Source organism: Salvelinus sp. IW2-2015, unplaced genomic scaffold (assembly GCF_002910315.2).
Source record: "Salvelinus sp. IW2-2015 unplaced genomic scaffold, ASM291031v2 Un_scaffold5181, whole genome shotgun sequence".
Lineage (NCBI taxonomy): Eukaryota > Metazoa > Chordata > Actinopteri > Salmoniformes > Salmonidae > Salvelinus > Salvelinus sp. IW2-2015.
The window spans coordinates 20,165-28,604 of record NW_019946447.1 but is presented as its reverse complement, the minus strand read 5'-3'; the positions used below and the strand labels follow the sequence as shown (position 1 = coordinate 28,604).

General features: G+C 42.3%; 1 long non-coding RNA gene across 1 annotated transcript; it reads right to left on the bottom strand.

Annotated features, from left to right (window-relative positions):
* Positions 1-3,948: 3,948 nt before the first annotated feature.
* Positions 3,949-5,641, bottom strand: LOC112078043 (uncharacterized). Its single transcript, XR_002895578.2, has 3 exons — positions 5,543-5,641; positions 4,610-4,825; positions 3,949-4,017 (listed from the first exon to the last, which is right to left on the bottom strand). It is a non-coding gene; the product is annotated as an uncharacterized lncRNA (long non-coding RNA).
* Positions 5,642-8,440: the final 2,799 nt, after the last annotated feature.

The following is an 8,440-nucleotide window of genomic DNA, read 5'->3' as shown; positions in this document are numbered from 1 at the left end:
GTTACAGAGACGGTGATAGCACAGAGACGGTAACAGAGACGGTGATAGCATAGAGACGGTTACAGAGACAGGTGATAAGCACAGAGACAGGTACCAGAGACGGTGATAGCATAGAGGACGGTACAGAGACAGGACGTGATAGACATAGGAGACGGTACAGAGACAGAACGGTGATAGCAATAGAGACAGGTACAGAGGACAGAGACGGTGATAGCATAGAGACAGGTACAGAGACAGAAGACGGTGATACATAGAGAACGTACAGAGACAGAGCAGGTGATAGCACAGAAGACGGTACAGAGACAGAGACGGTGAATAGCACAGAGACGGTACAGAGACAGAGACGGTTGATAAGCATAGAGACGGATAACAGAGACAGAGACGGTTTGATAGCACAGGAACGGTACAGAGACAGGAGACTGGTGATAGCACAGAGACGTACAGAGACAGAGACGGTGATAGCATAGAGACGTACAGAGACATGAGACGGTGCTAGCACTCAGAACGTACAGAGGACAGAAAGAACGCGTGATAGCATAGAGACGTACAGAGACAGAGACGGTTGATAGCATAGAACGGTACAGAACAGAGACAGCATTTACCTACTGTATCACATCACGACTACAGAGACAGATGTCACGTGAATATGCATCAGAGACGTCGAACAGTTTATACGGTGATCACATAGAGACGTACAAGAGCACTAATGTACGGTACACTACACAGAGACGGTAGTATATACACTACAGAGACAATACAACGTATGATAAGCACTACAGAGACGCTGACCTACTGAACACCAGACTACAGCGTGACACGAAGAGCACGGACTACGAGAAGAGACTAGGTGACTAGCAGAGAGACGGACAGAGAAGAGACGTGATCAGAGAGAGACGGTACAGAGAGACGGTACAGAGAGCCATAAGAAGACGGCGTACAGAGCAGAGACGGGGGTCAGGAGTAGCGACAGAGAGTTACGGTTACAGAGAGCAGGAGTACAGGATGAAGGAAGAGACGGTACGAGACAGAGGTGAAGCAAGAACGGTACGAGCACTGAAGATAGAGACGGACAGAAGAGCGGGTGTGATTCCGGCGTAACAGAGACAGAGATCGGTTTGATCAGACTACAGAGACAGAGAGTCAACAGAGCGGTGATGAAGAGCACAAGATACAGAGACGGTGATAGCACGAACCGAAGAGGACGAGACGGGAGATAGCGACAGCAGACAGAGACGGTGATAGCCAGAGACTAGAGACGGTAGACAGCAGAGGACAGAACAGGCTGATAGCACGACGAGACCGGCGTAACAGAGCCAGAGACGGGATAACAGAGACAGAGACGGTAAGCACAGAGCGACAGAGACAGGAGACGGTGAATGAGCACAGGGAGACGGTACCAGAGACAGAGACGGTGATAGCAAAGAGACAGAGAGGTACGAATACAGAGTCGACCGATTAATCGAAGTGGCGATTAATTAGGGCGATTTCAAAGTTTTCATAACAATCGAAATCGGTAATTTTGGGACGCCGATTTTTATTATTTAACCTTTATTACACTAGGCAGGCAGTCATTAAAAACCATTCTTATTTTCTATGACGGACTTAGGAACGGTGGGTTTAACTGCCTTGTTTCAAGGGCGGAAACGACAGATTGTTTACTTGTTCAGCTCAGGGATTCAGTCTTGCAACCTTCGGTTAACTAGTACAACGCTCTAACCCACCTTGCCTCACGAGGAAGCCTGCCTCGTTTACCGCGAATGCAGTAAGAAGCCACAGGGTAAGTTGCTAGGCTAGCATTAAAACTATCTTATGAAAAAAAAACAATCAATCAATCATAATCGAAGTTATAACTACACATGTATGATTACTAGTTTTCTCGAGCGTGGTCGCTGCGGTTTGCATAGAATCGATGCGGTGCACATTCGCGGAAAAAGACTGTCGTTGCCTCCAACGTGTACATAACCATAAACATTCAATGCCTTTCTAAAATCAATACACAAGTATATATTTTTAAACCTGCTATATTTAGCTAAAAAAATCCAGGTTAAGCAGGCAATATTAACCAGGTGAAATTGTGTCATTTCTCTTGGCGTTCATGCACGCAGATTCAGGGTATATGCCAACAGTTGGGCCGCCTGGCTCATTGCAAACTAATTTGCCAGATTTTACGTAAATTATGACATAACATTGAAGTTGATGCAATGTTACATGAATATTTAGACTTATGGATGCCGCCTGTTAGATAAAATACGGAACGTTCCGTATTTCCCTGAAAGAATAAACGGTTTTGTTATTTAGATGTAGTTCCGGATTCGACCATATTAATGACCAAGGCTCGTATTTCTGTGTGTTATTAGTGTATATATTAGTCTATTGATTTGATAGAGCAGTCTGACTGAGCGATGGTAGGCACCAGCAGGGTTGTAAGCATTCATTCAACACGCACTTTCGTGCGTTTGCCAGCACTCATCGCTATGCTTCAAGCATTGCGCTAATTTATGACTTCAAGCCTATCAACTCCCGAGATTAGGCTGTGTAACCGATGTGAATGGCTAGCTAGTTAGCGGGGTGCGCGCTAATAGCGTTTCAAACGTTCACTCGCTCTGAGACTTGGAGTAATTGGTTCCCCTTGCTCTGCATGGGTAACGCTGCTTCGAGGTGGCTGTTGTCGTTGTGTTCCTGGTTCGAGCCCAGGTAGGAGCGAGAAAGGGATGGAAGCTATACTGTTACACTGGCAATACTAATCGGACCTATAAGAACATCCAATAGTCAAAGGTATATGAAATACAAATTGTATAGAGAGAAATAGTCCTATAATTCCTATAATAACTACAACTAAAAACTTCTTACCTGGAAATATTGAAGACTCTGTTAAAAGGAACCACCAGCTATTCATATGTTCTCATGTTCTGACAAGGAACTTAAACGTTAGCTTTTTACATGGCACATATTGACACTTTTACTTCTTCAACATTATTGTTGCATTATTTAAACAAATTGAACATGTTTCATTACTTATTGGAGGCTTAAATTGATTTTTAAATGTATTATATTAAGTTAAAATAAGTGTTTCATTCAGTATTGTTGTAATTGTCTTATTCCAAATTACATAAAATTAAAAAATAATAAAATTAAAAAAATCGGCCAATTAATCGGTACCGGCTTTTTTTGGTCCTCCAATAATCGGTATCGGTATCGGCGTTGAAAAAATCATAATCGGTCGACCTCTAATAGAGACAGCACAGAGACAGTACACAGAGAGACAGCACCTAGACAGCATAGAGACTGGACAGACAGTACACAGAGAGACAGCACTGAGACAGAATATAGACAGAGACAGTAGACAACAGAGAAAGAGACAGTAGGGACATGACAGAGACAACACAGAGACAGCGGCAGCACAGAGAAAGCACAGAGACAGTAGAGATAGAGACAGCATATAGACAGAGACAGCACATAGACAGTAGAGACAGCATATAGACAGAGACAGTACAGAGACAGGCAGAGACAGGACAGAGACTTGGACAGACAGCCATGTTCCCCGTGGACATCTCTAATCTGATAAAGGTGGACTATTAAATAAAGAGGTTTTCTGCTGTACAAAGCTGAAACAGAAAGTGCCGGAACATTACATTACAGCGTGTAGTTTCCTCCGGCCAGCCGAGACTGACGATGGCGTGTTATCAACACATAACTCACATTCCCTGGCACACACGGACTCCTCTCTGAAGACGGAGAGGTGCGTTCCAAATGGTCAAAAGTCGTACACTACTATAGGGTGCTAGATCCCTCCCTGTCATCCTGATCTGAAGAGTACCACAGCGCTGTAGTCTCAGGCTGCATCTCAATACCCTAGCGCAGCTTCCTCTCCTTGTCTCCTTGTCTCCTTTTCCTGCACTGATGCAGGAAGCACTGGACAAGTCAAAAGCAAACGGCAAAGCAAACTCACTCTCTGGCAAGCTCTCTTGCAGACATGCTTGTATTCCTTGGCTTTGGACTCAGAGTGGTATCCTGCTCCTGAAAAACAACACAAAGAAGTGAAAAGAAGGTGATGAAAAAAGGGTTACTAGCAAATTCATCAGTAAAGACAGTGTGTTGTTTCAACAGCTGGTTAATGATGACGTCATCCTACATCCATTTTCTACGCCTCTCTTTCACGGTCTGCATRGTCAGTGGCCATGTCCGAATACACAGACTTGTGTTCTAAATAGTAATGGGGGGGGGGGTATAGGAAATTATAATGTTTTATGGTACGGGGAATTTTGAAAATGTAAATGCCAGGATGTTGTACTCATTTCTGCACACTATTGAGGARGAGAATAGTATTTTCACACACACCCACACTGTGTTCGACAACTGCTGATAAATCAGAMTAGGGGGACGCACTCTAGCAAAAATGTATGAACAGCGGGGAAACAAGCTATCTAAATCTAAGCAYGATTAAAGTAGTAGGTAAGAAGACAGATGTCTGCCACAGTAACGCTCCAGAAGTGATAACAGATTCAATATATAGACAGTCAACGTCACATGTCATCTCATAGGACACCTGATAGGCTAATTTACGTAGCACAGAAAAATCTGACAACTAAGGTACTGTAAGTATACCAACCTGCATGCACCAACACAAAGCCAACAGCTTTCCCCTTGTCATTTCTGTCTGTAGTAGGCTCCTGTGGTGTGACTGTGGACCAGGCGTCAGGTAAGACAGGAGGGGGTTGTTGCTCTTCAGCACAGTTCAGTGGAGTCTCCATAACCCCGCCAGCACACCTCCACATGCATCACGGACCATTGGCCCCAGGTAACACTTGCATCTTGGCTCTCACACCTGGGAGGAAAGAACATAAAAAGTGGAGATGCCATTTGTCCTACTATGGATGGTGGCTAAAGCATTTGTGTACAACAATTGATAAACGAGTTGTATTTGCAAATGCCTATACGCAGTGTCAACAGTCATCCGCTGAACATGATCTATTAACATTATGTGAATTGGACTGTGTTTTGACAGCCTGGATAAGTAGGTGCAGACATTAAAGGCACACAATATAATTTCCAGCTCATTACACAAATCAACTGAGAGGGACACACTGCTGTTGCTGTGTTGTTTGACTGAGACGAGTTGCCTCCCACAATGTAAACAATGTGATTCCCGAGACTAGACGGCTTGATCATTCAGGCTGGCATGCCATTGTAGGCATTAGCTAGCTGGCTAGTCTGTTTGGAAGTCTGTTTGGAAGCTAGTTAGCCTTAACGTCTAGGTTGTTTTCGAACAAATTGGTWTAAGAATACGAGTGGCTAACTAGCGATAGAGAACGGTAGCATGTGTCTCTTGGTGCGTAGTTACAGCGTGCAAATATTCGCTGACATCTAACGTTTTGCGACAACTGAGCAAGCTAGCTAGCTACTAGCTAGGTTAGCTAGCTACATAGCATAGCATCCACATTTCGAAGACTCGACTGTGAACTTATTTGTGCACGAATCTGCTAACTAGCTGCCACACTAGTACAGACCCGGTTCGTGTTGTTATGTTTATGTGAAAACTTACTTTACTATTAAAAACTTTGCAAGTTGAAAGTACTCTGGCTGCGGCTCTGCAGCGAAATCTCTTCCGGGTTCAAGTACACGTCACAGGACGCAAATGTGCGCGTCCCAAAACATTATTGCCACGTTCAAATACCATCGACTAGAAACTCGGTAACTTTCAACTTTGTAAATTGTATATTTATCACACCAGTTGGCAAGTCGGAAATTCCCTTAACTCTTTCTGACTAGCTAGAACAGGCATATCCCAGAGTTTTACACTAAACATAAATATAAACGCAATATTTAGTGCTGGTCCAAGTCATGAGCTGGAAATTAAAAGATCACCCGAAATTATCCAGATTTTTTTATTTATTTGAATATCGAAAAAAAATACAATATACTTGCAGTGAAGCCACTCTAATATACTAATCATACCAGTCATCCACAGATTCCCATTCAGAGCGACACACAGAAGCATCAGGGTCATTGCCTGCCCTAAGGGCAGGTTGACCGATTACTCTAGGCCAAAAAAACGTGAACCCGAACCTCCAAGATCACCCCACAGTTCCCAATAGCTGTCCCTCAACATTGAGCATGTTTGGGATGCTCTGGAATTGATGTGTAAGACAGCGTTTCAGTTCCTGCCAATTCCAGCAACTTCACACATGCCATTGAAGAGGAGTGGACAACATTCACAGGGCAAAATCAACAGCCTGATCAACTCTATGTGAAGGAGATGTGTGCGCTGTATGAAGGAAAGTGGTGGTCACACAGATACGACTGCGTTTTCTGATCCACGCCCCTACCTTCTTGTATTTCTCAGTCAAGTCAAATACATGGATTAGGGCCTCATGAATTTATTTCAATTGACTGCTTTCTCTATATGAAACTGTAACTCAGTAAATCATTGAAATTGTTGCATGTTTGCGTTTATATTTTTGCTCATATACATCGGGAGATTATTGCCCGTTCATCTGTGCCAGTCGGGAAATAGAAACGCTGAAATGTGCGATTTGCAATAGTTTGTAGTTATACCACTGAGGCGTATTACCCACGCACAAGGCAGTCTACCCACTGTTCCCTGGTAAGCCTTCAATTGTAAATAAGAATTTGTTCTTAAACTGACTAGCCTAGTTAATATAAGGTTCCATTTTTTTATATTATAAAACAAATAATGACACGTTTTCTTTCTAAGCATTTTTTTTTTAAAGCTCATAAATGTCATGTCAACTCCACTGATATTATCTCCTATGCCTCTTTAACCTCAGACATTATTTTCGGCATTAATTCCAAAACCCGATTCTTTCTCCATTAATTKTCGATGTTTTAGGACAACAAGCTAGCGAGCTCTATGAAATAGAATATGATAGGGGGGAGGGGGGACCTCTTGAATATTACACATCACAGTTTATTCAAATATCATAGTAGCCTAATTCCATTGGATTGGAAATCAGAATCCACAACACCGCAATTCAATCTGAGACATATTATTCCTCCAATCAGGTTCTATCTCAAGGCCATCAGACTGTTCACCCCGYTATCAACCAGAAGGCCAGGTCAGTACAGGTGCATCAAAGTGGGGACCGAGAGACTGAAAAACAGCTTCTATCTCAAGGCCATCAGACTGTTAAACAGCCACCACTAACATTGAGTGGCTGCTGCCAACATACTGACTCAACTCCAGCCACTTTAATAAATGGAAAAATTGATGTAAAAAAATGTATCACTAGCCACTTTAAACAATGCTACTTAATATAATGTTTACATACCCTACATTACTCATCTCATATGTATATACTGTACTCTATACCATCTACTGCATCTTGCCTATGCCGTTCTGTACCATCACTCATTCATATATTTTTATGTACATATTCTTTATCCCTTTACACTTGGGGCCTAATAAGGTAGTAGTTGTGGAATTGTTAGGTTAGATTACTTGTTGGTTATTACTGCATTGTCGGAACTAGAAGCACAAGCATTTCGCTACACTCGCATTAACATCTGCTAACCATGTGTATGTGACAAATCAAATTTGATTTGAATTTTGTTTATTAGTATCCCCATTAGATAATACACATGCAGCAGCTACTATTCCTGGGGTCTACGGTACATAAAACATACAAACACAAGACAAAAAATACACAAACAAGAAGGTTGGTTTACAAAAGTGTTCAAGAAGAACAGGTCAGCCAGCACCTTTTCAGAGATAGCTTATTGGTCCATTTCATCTCATTAACTGTTTCCAATCCATTGCAATGGGAGAGATGAAATCTTCCACTTTCACATCTGGCATGGTTTATCCCAAACATGAGAAAGGCTGGCTGAGACGTATTTACCCCATACAGATGGCCTGACCTCTAGTAAACTACTACAGACAGTACAGTATACGGAAAACATATATATTGACATATATTTTAACATGTTTGTACATTTATTTACGTATATGTACATTACAGATATCGAACTGTGTTCAAGTCTTATATGTACACATCAGTGATGGTTAGTGGCATTTATGATGAGGTAGGACGATAATTTTTTTTAGCCTTACAGCATATTGGATGACTATAGAATATTCCATTCACCCAGCTCAATGTAACATTGATAGGTTTAGGCTACTACGTGATACTCATATTTTCCCCTTTACCAATCGTGAGGTTGTTACAACCTAGCCTATGGATGAAAGTTTACAACGTTGCTGCACACAGGTAGAGAGAAAATGTTGATGTAAAGAAAACTTTTTAACAGAATCGTCAGAATAAATACACCCCTGATCATGCGTAAACACAGTTCACTTTCATAGCAGCCACGTTGTATTCCTTCTCGCAACTATGCGCTGTCCACCTCACCCTTTTCCTTCGTTTGRGGATTTCAACGCACAACACAGCTGTATGTGACCAGGCAAAGATTTTTTTCTTTT